Source organism: Macaca mulatta, chromosome 12, assembly GCF_049350105.2.
Source record: "Macaca mulatta isolate MMU2019108-1 chromosome 12, T2T-MMU8v2.0, whole genome shotgun sequence".
NCBI classification, from domain to species: Eukaryota; Metazoa; Chordata; class Mammalia; order Primates; family Cercopithecidae; genus Macaca; species Macaca mulatta.
This window is the reverse complement of record NC_133417.1, coordinates 23,021,999-23,034,520: the sequence shown is the minus strand read 5'-3', so window position 1 is coordinate 23,034,520 and position 12,522 is coordinate 23,021,999. Positions and strand designations below refer to the sequence as shown.

Here is a 12,522-nt window from a genome sequence, read left to right as displayed (position 1 = left end):
CAGCAAAGGAGGGCAAGAAAGAGTGGATTTTGACAGATGAGGAAAACTGAGTGTAGCATAGTAAAATTTTGGATTCACGGGAAATGTTGCTGAAAGGGTAAGATGACAGAGAATTAAACATTTTCCTTGAGAAGGGCTATAGTCACTGATGACCTTTAAAGAGTGTGGTGGAGGACAAAAACCGACTGGAGTGGGCTGAGGAGAAAAAATAGAAATTAGGGAGTGTCAACAGATAGCAAAGACAGCTTTTTTTTTTTTTTTTAAGAATTTTCTTAGAAGTAGAGAAAATAACTATTTGTTGGATCTTTAGTTGGAGTCAAGTGTTAAAATAAATTCTAGAACAATATGTGATCATAAAAAGGTGAGAAACGTGTAGATGAATGCTGTGGCTTCTTTTTTCTCTCTAGTACTAGTCCCTAGTTGGTCTGCAATGAACTTTTGCAAGAAGGAGAATGAGGAAGGCTCTTTTTAAGGCTGATAGGCTGTAGCTCTCATGGTGTGTCTTTAACTCACAGGTAGTGAGCAAGCCATTTGCTCTCAGGGAAAATGTGGCTTTCCTGACAGCCCCAGATGCTCCATCCGTCTCTGCATCCTACAGAGTAGGAAGTAGGTGGGGCATATTAGAAACAAAGCACTTAATAAAATGTAATAATCGTGACTCGGGACATAGAAGAGGCATTCTGAAAGAGAAGTGGAGACCAACACAGACATCTTTCCACATAAATGGCTTCAGAAAGCGGCAGACTCAGAGTGGATTCGTTCATGCGATCCTCACCTCTCCTCCTAGTTAACAAGTTGGTAAGCCAGCAGTGAGGGTCTGGTTTGTACCCTCAGTTATTAACCATAAGTATTTGTGTCATGTGTTTTTGCCTGGGAAGGGGTCCAGAGATTGGAGAGTAGTGTTCAGTCATCAGTGGGTAGAAATTGATCAACTGTAGAAAGAAATAAATTACCATGGATATGTACATCAGCTGTGTCTGGTTTCTAGAGGCTAGGCTCGTGACTAGCTGAAATAATGAAAGGGAAAAGTGTGGGTAATTTTCAAGTAATTGATATATTTGGGGCTCATGTAAGCCACAATTATGATTGTCACCTAATTTGATCCTTATCTCAGAGCCAAATCTTCTCACAGAGTTGTTCACATGGGATGCGTTTTTGATCTTGATTATGGAGTCTTCAATTCTCTTTCCAAATGTTCATTCTTCTCCCTCTGCATGCCCCTCAGCACTAGATTTTATCATCAGGCACAGAACATCTTTCTGTGCAATCTCTTCCATACTCCAGGTGGCGAATTAAAAACTATATGAGCATGACTGGAAGTAAAACATTTAGGCAGTACTTGCTGCTCTGGAGACATTCAAAGAACAATAAACCCCTCCAATGCAGTATTTATTGACCTCCAAAAGTGATAGCTAATAGTGAAGACAGAGTGCCTGGGAGCTCCAGGCTATACTCCATGTTGAGACTGGCTGGGAGGTCTTCAGAAGTCCTCAGATTGAGTGGTAGGTTCGCTTTAAATCAACCAAAAATTGTCATCAAAATTCATGACTCTTTTTTACCCCAGCTTTCCTCCAACTAATTGGGCCCTCTTCCTGGTCTCAAAAGCATCGAGTTTTTATTTGTCTCAGTGCCTTTGCACTTTCTGCTCTCTCTACTACAATGCTCTTCCCAGAGCCCTACACATAGTTGGTTAGCACATTCTCGTCTTTCTGGCATCAACTTAAATACCGTCCCCACAAAGAGATCGTCTTTGAACAATCAATTTAAAGTAATCCATCCATGCCTTTTATTTTCTTTATGACACTTATCTCAACTTTGTTCATTTTGTGTCTCTTCCATCAGACAAAAACCTCCTCTAAAGCAGAAATTTTCATCCTTCCTGCTCTATGCTGAGTGCCCAGCCCAATGGCAGACAAACCTGATGCTCAGTAATTATTTGTTAAACAAAATGGCAAGTGTGAGTGCTGTAGAGTATTATATATTTAAATATTAATTTCAAGGATTTTCAAGACTTTTGTTGACTTCTTCAATGCAATCTCCTCCCATGCTGTAAGCACCTGGGGGCTCTTTTCCACCTCTTCCCTCTGCCATCACAGTGTCTGACACATAACAGATACTAAAGAAACATTTGCAGAATCAGTGAGTGATTCCAAATTAATTTGTATTGGGTATTTTAATATAGTCATAAGTACATCTCCGTGTCCAAGTGCATCTCCATGTCCAAGTATATATCCATGCCCAAGTACATCTCCATGCCCAAGTACATCTCCATGTCCGAGTACATCCCCATGTCCAAATACATCTCCATATCCAATTACGTGTCCATGTCCAAGTACATTCAAGTACATCCCCATGTCCCACATATACCTGAGGATACTGAAGCTTAGTGTGGTGGGCAGAATAATGCCCCTTCCTCATAGATGTCTATACTCTAGTCCCTGGGACCTGTGCACATTACCTTGTGTGGAAAAGGGAATTTGCAGATGTGACTCAGGTAAGGATCTTGAGATGGGGGGATTATCCTGGATTGTACTGTTAGGTTCAATATAATCACAAGAGTCCCTGTATGAGGGAAGCAGGAAGGTCAGAACCTGAGAAAAGGCAGAGGTCAGAGTGATGCATTTGCTCCCTGGAGGACACAGTGAAAGAATGTAAACAGCCCCTAGAAGTTAGAAAAGGCAAAGAAATGAATCCCCCTTAGAGATTCCACAAGGAAGGCAATCTTACTGACATTTTGATTTTAGCCCGTGAAATCCATTTTGGACTTCCAACCTTCAGCGCTGTAGATAATACATTTGTGGCATTTTAAGCACTAAGTTTGTGGTAATTTGTGACAGAAGCAACAGGAAACTCATACACTTAGTTCCTCACATTGAGCCCTAACCACTCTAGCTCTCTGTCCATCCCTGTTCCCTATTAGCTAGATTCCCTAATTCACACACCTGGCATCTCCAGAGAGGGAGTTCTAGAGTGTGGGACTGTCCCACCAATCTATGTGGATTGTGAGTAGGTAGATCAGAGATCCATGGAAGGCCGTCAAGACCATCAGTGGTTGGCGTAGGTCATGAATATGATAGGGCCTTGAGGGTGAGTAGTTACTCCTTTCCCGATTTGGCAAAGAATAAACTTCTAGGAAAATCACAGATATTGTCATAGATTGCAAGGAGAAAAAAAGCCAAAAAAAAAGAAAAAGGAAAGAAGAAGGAAAGGATGGAGAGAATTATGACTGTGTTGTGTCTTTTTCTGATACGCACCCCTGGAGCTTCTCCAAGCCTGTACTTGCCTTATGTGCCATATGCAAATGCTGTAGAATGATTTCTTTCAATGCTAACCTTATTTAATCCTATCATCATGGGTTTTACTTTAGGAAATTTTGGTTCCACTAATTTAAGAATAACATGGAACTGACCTTAGAAATTGTCTAATCCATATTGTGACTGGCATTATGAAAAAGCTATTATTGGTGAACCATGGACTGCCCTGCGGGAGTTGGGAGGAGAAGGAGGGCAGAGGGGCAGAGTGGAAGAGGAGAAACATTCACAGATGAATTCAAGGTCCTTGCATAAATGGGAGGTTTTTTTACCACTGTAATTTTTTAAAAAATAAAATTAAAGAAACAAGCAAACAAAACCAAGAGAAGATGATTCCTGAGGCCAGGTGTTTTATCTAAGACATATTGCATGCCCAGGATCTCCTTATTAGGACCTAAGATATTAGGCCACAGAAACCAAAGATTTGGGAGGGAGAAGTCGGGGACCAGTGTCAAGCCTTTGCTGGCGGGAAGATGGGGTGTACACACCCTATAGCCACACAGCCTTGGCACTGGTCCTGGGTGAGGAGAGAGCGGGGCCCAGGCATAGGCCTGGCCAGGCTTCCTCAGATGATGCATCCGTACTTTCCAATCTCACTCTGCTCCCCTCACCACCTCTCCACACAAGCCTCAGTCCTCAGTCACTAAGCAGCATTGAGAGGCAATTACCTGTGGGAGTTGGGAGGAGAAGGAGGGCAGAAAGGTGCAGAACTCTGTCCAGGCTCCTGGAAGAAAAGAATATATGCCATCCTGTGCTAATGCAGGCTCTTCTATCATGCCTCAAATAAATGGGTTCAGTGTCCACAAGCGTGTGTTTGATTCACTATACTTCATGTGTCATTCTCTCTGGCTCCTTGGGGAGAAGCCTCATGCTTTAGGAAAAGGCACGACTCACCAGAAGCCCCACCTCAAACTTCCTTTTTGTTTTTGTTTTTAAAAATGAAATTTCATGTTCTCACAGCCCCAGCCAGCAGGGAATCCTAAGGAAGCCCTGAGGAGAGCCACAGAATCCCCTTTCTCCTGCCTGGGTGTCTCCTGTCCCTCCAGACCAGCTCCGTCTGCTCCTCTAGTTTGGAATATTTCCTTACCAGACCTGTAGGCTCTGCCTCCCTACTCCCTCCCAAGCCCTCACCCCCAATCCATATTTCTAACCTTTCTAAATAGATTACTGGTTCAGTTGGTTGCTGGATATCTGAGTTCCCTTGCTAGCCATATGATATTGGACAAGGAGAAAGATGGGGTTTTTGCTTGTTTTTTGGTTTAAGGAGAAAAGTGATATAAATGCCCATAGTCCATGTTAAGTTTTATGTTATTTTCCTTTCCTCAAAATAAAACACGCATGCACACACCACATACACATACATACCACATACATCTACACACACGTGCACATAAACACCCACACATATACACACCACATACACATGCACATACACACACGACACACCAGAATTACATGTGCACACACATACAGAAAGTTTTTGGTGTAGATATATCATTCCTTTAGCAACTATTTTACACTTTTTGGAGTCTTCTCTCGCTATTAGAAAGAGCTTTCCAGTTTACTTTTAGAGAAAAAAAAATCCACCTCCTCCTTTAGCATCTAGTCATCACTTGGGAGACAGTTTTGGTTTTTTTTTTTTCCCAATTAGAAGGAAAAAAGTTCCAAATCTATTTTAGAAAAGCAATAAATATTCTCCTTCTCAAAATGCATTTTCAGCCAAAATATGCCATCTGGGGGATGTTAGAAATTTCAGTCAGTTTATCTTTATAAACTGTTGAAGCTGCACCTGTTATAAATGGCCTCTGACATGAAGCATTCTAGAAACTTCAAAAACAACATTGAACATGACTTCTTAACTATAGATTTAAACTTACTTCATCATATGTGCGTCACATACAGTGAGCTATAAGGTGTTTAGTTAGGTCACAGCAGTCATTTAACTTAGCAGTTAAATAACTTCAACTAAGATAAAGGGTTAGTCTTGAGGAGAGTGATAAACTCCACTTCCTAGGTCTGGCTTTATTGGAATATGGGGCTTAACCCTTAGCACTGGATTGGCTTGGGAATTTATTTACTGATGAATTCAACCAGTATTACAGGTACTTTTTAAAAGTCACTCAGCTGAAGGTTGAAGGAAGTTCTGTTTCAGATTCTTAGAAAATAAACAAATATGCTCACCTTCCACTCTATGCTACTATTTCTATTTTGAGAGAAGAAACCTCTAAATCTCTAGACTTTTATGAAGAACACTTACCATCATTTGAATGTCTCTCTTCATTTCCAGTCTATTCTGAAACTATCTTCCTCCCACCACTAGGCTTTAGTAAATATTTATAACCCAATCATCTCAAGTCCGTTGGACTCCATCACTGGTATGTTTCAATTATTTAAAGTCAGAATAGTATCTTCTGGGCAGCTAATGAAGTCTCGATAGATACACATTATTGAAACATATTGTTATTTATTTACTTAATAAATCAAACCTGTTGGGGAAAGTAGATGCAATTCAAGTACCAGAAATGAGGAATAATGATGGCATAGATCATTTCTGAATCACTCTAGCCCATTTTACAGCCTGCAAAATACACTGAATTCCATAAAAGTGACAAATGGCACAACATTGTAATAAACAGCTATAGTTTGTGCATTGTGAATTGGAGCTTAGATTCATATTGAAACTCTCTGTCAAAAAAGGAGAAGATGAATTAAGTATTGAAATCATACTCTGTAAAAGGAATTATATATTTTCCATTTATCTTGATTTATTATATGACATCATGTGCTTAAGTGTATGTAACCTTTCCAAATTGAGATGATTTAATGTGAAGGAAAAAATGTTAAAAAAGAGAATTTGGTGTATGTTTAGAATTCTTTCTTTATTTTCCTGCTATATTTTTATAAGACTTTTAACTGTTCCATGGAAGCTTAATCATATTACATTTTTTAAGTTGAATTCCCAGAAATATGCAGTAACATCTACAGGGTTTATTAAAAACAAATGTGCTAAATCACAATTAATATATGACTTGTTTTTCATTCAAATTTCAATGTTTGCATATTACGACTACATAAAACAAAACTGGCTGGGCACAGTGACTCGTGCCTGTAATCCCAGTACTTTGGGATGCCAACGTGGGTGGATCATGAGGTCAAAAGATCGAAACCATCCTGGCAAACATGGCGAAACCCCGTCTTTACTAAAAATACAAAAATTAGCTGGACATAGTGGCAGGCTCCTGTAGTCCTACCTACTCGAAAGTCTGAGATAAGAGAATCGCTTGAACCTGGGAGGCAGAGGTTGCAGTGTGCTGAGATGGTGCCACTGCACTCCAGCCTGGTGACAGAGCAAGACTCCATGTAAAACAAACAAACAAACAAACAAACAAACAAAAAAACAAAACTTTCATTGAAATATTAACTGTGTGAAGCGAGTGACTACACTGAAGGGTGAATCTAGACTTCCAAAATGACGGACTGAGGAATGGGTATGCCTTGAATTTTTCCAAATTTCCTGGAATTTAAGTGATACATCTACCATTCTATTTATCATTGAAAAATAATTGTTAGAGGAATAAGCACATGTAAACAATATTCTGTTGACATCTGCTATTTATTCCCCTAACTTAATAATACCGCCACAAAATGATTAAGATGAACAAACCCAACTCTTACTGCATTGCTTCCTAAGGAGATGATGTGGTTTTTCTTAGGCATGTGCACTGGCTCCATTTTTTTAAAGCTGGTTTGCAGCACACTTCAGGGGGCCAGAAGCTAAACAAGCAAGTGTGAACATTAGCCAGTAGGAAAGGCAAAGGAACAAAGGCAGGAAAAGAAATGTGTCTTGGTCACCCTCACCTTTCCCGGCGCCCAAATGACATGACACCATCTCTCTGTCCTCTGCTCACCTGCCTCTTGCACTTTGCATTCTTGAAGCTTTCCTCTGTCATTTTGCTAATTTATGGGACGGAGCTCGCAGCTGACCTACTGGGATAGAAGGAGAATAGGTGTGAAGTACCAAGAGCTGGATTGGCCATGATGTCCTCCTTCACCTTCCAGCAATCCATCCCTTTGTGCTCCATTTTTTTTCCAGATGTATAAAATAGATCCAATGTGTGCAGTAAAAGAGGTAATATATGTGAAGTTTGCCACACCATTTAAAATGATATTCTAACGTGAGGTGTAATTTTATGAATACTTCTTGTATCTTATCTCCCCGATTAAAGCATTAATTTTCTGGTTTGAATTCCATCAACAGAGACTCTTCACTAAGCCCCTTCTCTACACAGTGCTAAGTTGCTATAATGTCCTATTTTATGTAATTCTCAAACCAAGCAGAAAGGTAAATATATATCTTTATTTAGTTTATGAAGGAAATAATTTCCAAGCTCAGTAAGACCCTAGCAGAGGAGAAAGACTCAAGACCGTGGTGGTCTGATGGCAAAGCACCTACTCTTCCCCCTATTTCATATTGATTCTCCTTAATTACAAAGGTTAGTTAGAAACTATATATTCTATGATATAAGGTACCCGGCAGATCGCAGGCCCTCATAAAAGTTTTAAGTAAATAAATCAACCACTGAGGGAAAAGGTTTTTTCTCTGAAGTCCTGGGTTTTCCACTGGTACCAAGGTATTAATAGTATCTTATACATAGTAGGCATAGAGGAAAGGAAAATAAAGCAGAAAAGGAAAAAAAATGGGGAGAAATGAGGTAGATGAGTGAAGAAAGATGAATGAAAAGAAAGACAAAAGGCAAAGCAGGGAAGGAGAAAGAATATCTCAGGAATGATTTCTGTTCCAACCATTGATAAACTGGTACAAGGATTCTACTGCTCTCAGGCTTTGGTGCATTGTTTGTTTTGTTTTTGAAATTACAATGAAAGAAGAGAGAGATTTAAAGATCTTCACTCACCAGAAATTTTGTCTCCTTTCATCCATTAATAATTTTATTTAATTTCAGTCACTTAGAGTGGTGTGGACCAAGGATGCTCTTATGGCCTTCAGGGAACATTGCAGAGGTCTGGAATGAGTTATATAAGCAATATATATTGTTACACATCAAGTGTAAGCCTCCTCTAAGCTCAGTAGGGCCTCGTCTTGGAGGTTGTAGCAAGAATGGCTGTGAGCCTCTGTTTCAAGAAGGGCTAATCCTGGCTGTATTCCTGTTCTGCCAAGACGAGAACTCTGTCACTATCTTCTTAGCCTTAGTGGACTACAGCATTAGCTCTTGTATTTTCTTTTGCAAAACAGCTGCTGGGCTTCTCTTTTAGGCCTCAAAAAGGCTGGTATAGTGCACGACATGAAAGAAGTCCTCAGCAAATACTTATTGGATTGGATTGATTAAGTCGGAAGGAATGGAGTAATGGCTTTGTCTTACCACATTGCCCACCTGATCTGTTCTTTCTTTTTGTCCCCAGCACTTAAAGCATTCTTATTGAGTCACGGTGACAAGCTACTCTCTGGATAAGTCTTCTTGAAATGGATTTTAGTCAAGCTTAGCACCAACGGCCATTAGGAAGCCAACAACATAACACATTCCTCCTCTGTACTTAGCGGATTATTTAGTGAACTCAGCCGTGCTTCCCTTGAAGGAGTGAAAACAGACATGGAAACTGGGGTGAGGCACACAGTGCAGCATACATCTGCCCTGGTGTGGACCTCTGCATGAAGAAATGTGATGTACTAAATAAACCCCTATCACCAGGAAGCTTGTCTTCTTATCTCAGACCTGCCACCTATAAACTATGTGACTTCCTGGTGTTATAATTTGATCTTCTTGTGCCACAGATTCCTTATATTTGAAGTGGATATTTGCTAAGTGTCTGCTGTGGGTCAGGTGCGGTGCTAGGAACACATGGACCCTTAACTTATAGAATAGATTCATTCATTCATTCATTCATTCATTCATTCATTCAATATCTATTATTAAATGCCTTCCTCTGTGTTCCAGACATGATCCTGGTTACTAGAAATACCGCAATGAACAAAACAGATAAAAATAAAATATCCCTACCCTCATGGTGGTGGATGTCTATAATAAGTCAGACACATGAGAAATGGGCTGTGTGTTCAAAAGTACTGAATGCTAAAGAGAAAGAGAAAGCAGGTGAGGCAGACAAAATTTTCAGGGGTTCGGGTTCCATTCTCAGAAGTGTTTTTTTCCTTATCTCTTGTCTTTAGATAGCCTGCTTGGGAGACAATTCACTGAGCGAGCCATGCCACTGTCAGGAAGAACATTTTGGGCTTAGGGACCAGCCAGAGCAAGGGAGGTCAGCCAGATTAATGACTATGCCAGGACATTTTACTACACAGTAAAAAACTTGGTTTAAAATAATACGGTATTATCACAGAAAAAGAAATGATCACATTTTAAAAAATAAAATTGTATGTAGAATTTTATACATGCAAGAAAGTTGCAAAGAGAGTGCAGAGAGTTCTCACATACTCCTCAACAAGCCTTCTTTTCTTTAGCATTTTGCCTTATCATGGTGCATTTGTCAAAACTGAGAAACCAACTAAATTCTGATCCTACTGGTTTCTCCACTAATACCCCTTTTCTGTTCCAAGATCTAATCCAGAATACAAAACTGTATTCAAGAAAGCCCATTTTAAACTCAAGTGTTAAGTTTTATTTTTAATTCTGATTAAATGCTATTTCCGTGTACCAGGTAGAAGTTGAAAGGCAGTTGGCAAACACTTGCTAGGCCATCAAGTCTCCCCTAAGTGAGTCACACACAGTAGGAAGAACACCAGGCAGGTGGTCTAGAGTCCTGGGTCCTCATCCCAGCTCTTCCTCAACCAAACATGTGTCCTTGGATAAATCTCCCTCTAGAGTTCAGGCAGATTTCTTCTTTATACAATTTAGAAATTTAGGTTAGATTTGTAAGATCCCTCCAGCCTCTTATTTTCTGCCCTGGCATTATCATGGCATCAGTATTTTCATACTCATAAGAATAAAAAATTATGTGACTGATTTCCCTAATGCCAAACAGGGATTCATTACAAAACCAGAGTGGACTGAGAGAGCTTTAGCACAACCCTTGCCTCTGACAACCACACTCCACTCTAGGCTCCATCCTTCCCATCTCCCATCCTCCAGCAGCTAGCTCCAGACAGTAGGCATTAATGGCTGAGTTCATTAAAGGAAAAGGAACTATTCTTAGTGTTTCCTTTTATTTCTTATAAACACCCTTATGAGACAGGTACTATATTTTTGGCTTATCTATCTTGGTAGACAGAATAATGGCCCCCTAAAGATGACCTTGTCGAAATCCTCTGAAGCTGTGAGTATGTTGTCTTATGAATCTCACATCTGCAAAGGGATTTTGCAGATGTGATCAAAGTAAGGATCTTTTTTCCTTAGTTGGAGATTAGAATATTTGGAGATTATCCTGGGGAGATAGGGAGTTATTATGGTGGACCTGATATAATCATAAGGTTGTTTTAAGAGGGAGGCAAGAAGTCAGAGAGGAGAGGAGAGGAGAGGCTACATTGCTGATTGTGAAGATGAAGCAAGGGGCCATAGCAAAGGAATGTATGAGGCATCTAGAAGCTGGACAAGGTAAGGAAACAGATTCTTTCCTAGGATCACCAGCCTGTGACATAATACAATTGGAGTTTTTAAAGATACTACATTTGTAGTAGCATACTGGCATATCAGTTTCTACATTAGTAGTAATTCGTTGTATCCTCAACAAGAAACCAGTATGCCTATGAAAGTTAAAAGAATATGTCCAGAGCTAGAAGGCATTATCCTTAGCAAACTAAGGCGGGAACAGAAAACCAAACACTGCATGTTCTCACCCAGAAGTGGGAGCTGAACAATGAGAACCTAAGGACACAGGAAAGGAAACAACACACACTGGGGCCTGTGGGAGGTCGGGGACTGAAGGAAGGGAGGGCATCAGGAAAAATAGCTAATGAATACTGGGCTTAATACTTAAGTGATGGGTTGACTGGTGCAGCAAGCCACCATGGCACAAGTTTACCTATGTAACAACTGTACATCCTGCACATGTACCCCAGAACTTAAAAAAAGAGAGAGATACTGTAAAGAAAAAAGAATGTGTCCAGAATTGGGTAACTGGTAAGTGGTTCAGTCTAGATTTGAGCATAGGCAGAGTATACCAAGAACTTGCGTTGATAGCCACTAGGCCATACTGCTTCACCAAAGTAATGTAAAGGCCTTCCCTATAGTTTTTTTTTATTGATACATAATATTTTATATATTTATGGGGGCACATGTGAGTGTTACATGCATAGAATGTATGATGATCAAGTCAAGGTATTTGGGGTATCCATCACCATGAATAGTTATCATTTCTATATGTTGGTGTCAAGTTATATCTTCGGGTTACTTTGAAATAATCAAAATATGATTGCTGAGTATAGTCACTCATGAATGGAACTGGAGGTCATTATGTTAAATAAAATAAGCCAGGTCTATAGACTTTTTGTGAAGCTTGAATGAACTACGCAGAGATTGCAATGCTTAGAACACGCAAATATCATTGAGTTTTGTAGTTACCACAACAATTTGTGGCTCTAGTTCACTATTTCTCAATCCTATCACACTCACCCACCTATCCCATTATCACCTCAATCCTGAGCCTGTGTCCTTGGATCTGACCTGTTTGATTTTATAAAAAAACATTCAGAATTAACAGCATCAAAAACGACCTCACACAATTGTATAGCAACTTATGCTATTCAACTTGCATAAGTAAACATGATCATACTTAGTTTTGAGTCAGACATCCTTGGGAACGAGTTAAAGGAAGAATAGTTCACCTTTGCTGTAGGTGTGCCTGTCCCTCTCTCTTGCTCTTTCTGTTCATTTGCCTTACCTATTCTTACATGTTTGTCTCTGTATCACCAAATCTATGTCACTCCCTTCACTTCGGCCTATTTCTTGTTTTTGTAGCAGTTCAGAACAAAGCTGCAATTCATTATCATTTGATACATAAATAGAATTTATGTGTTTTTAATATAAAGATCAGAACTGTAGGAGGATTTGTATTTTTCTTAAAACTCCAGACAAACAAGCTTTTTGACTAAATTGCTTTTTTATATACGATACTGCTTTTTCTCATCTTATACGTTAATAGTCTTGGGTATGAAAAGTACTTAAATTTAGAGACACAGTAATCTAGAGTAATTGAGAGACAGAGACCTGGTTTACATGTGCTGACTTTTTAACATTAAGAAAGT

General features: G+C 39.6%; 1 long non-coding RNA gene across 1 annotated transcript in view; it reads left to right on the top strand.

The window, feature by feature from the left end:
- Positions 1-655: 655 nt before the first annotated feature.
- Positions 656-12,522, top strand: part of LOC114671312 (uncharacterized) — a 95,228-nt gene continuing 83,361 nt past the window's right edge. The window contains exon 1 of the long non-coding RNA XR_003721227.2: positions 656-798. This is a non-coding gene — a long non-coding RNA (uncharacterized LOC114671312). The remainder of the gene's footprint in view (positions 799-12,522) is intronic.